The sequence below is a fragment of the Anarrhichthys ocellatus genome, unplaced genomic scaffold (assembly GCF_004355925.1).
Source record: "Anarrhichthys ocellatus isolate YVR2014 unplaced genomic scaffold, GSC_Weel_1.0 scaffold5, whole genome shotgun sequence".
Taxonomy (NCBI): domain Eukaryota; kingdom Metazoa; phylum Chordata; class Actinopteri; order Perciformes; family Anarhichadidae; genus Anarrhichthys; species Anarrhichthys ocellatus.
Window position 1 is genome coordinate 6539211 of NW_022280035.1, and position 440 is coordinate 6539650.

Here is a 440-nt window from a genome sequence, read left to right on the forward strand (position 1 = left end):
TGTGTGTGTGTGTGTGTGTGTGTGTGTGTGTGTGTGTGTGTGTGTGTATACTTGCTTGTGTGTGGGCAGGGATTATCTTGGGCATTCCTGCCTTTATGTATTCTCACCATGAGGTAGGCTACATTGTATTAATCTGACTCGGATCAAGATCGAAGCCTTCTAGTTTATCCCAGGAAAAAGCTAATATATCTTACGGCAAACTTTGATGACACTTGCAAAGTAATAACAAAGCAAGTAATCAATTCAACAAACAACACCTTTATGTAAACAAGCCTGTCTCTTTTTCTTTATTAGCACTGTTATTGAAAAAGCAAAGATTATGGAGATTAATTGCACCAGTCGCCCATGTGCTGTTGTCTGAAAGCCAGAGGTAGATTTGTTTGGATCATACATCATCATGCTATTCACCTCCGCCTCGCATAATCACTTTTCCTCTTCTT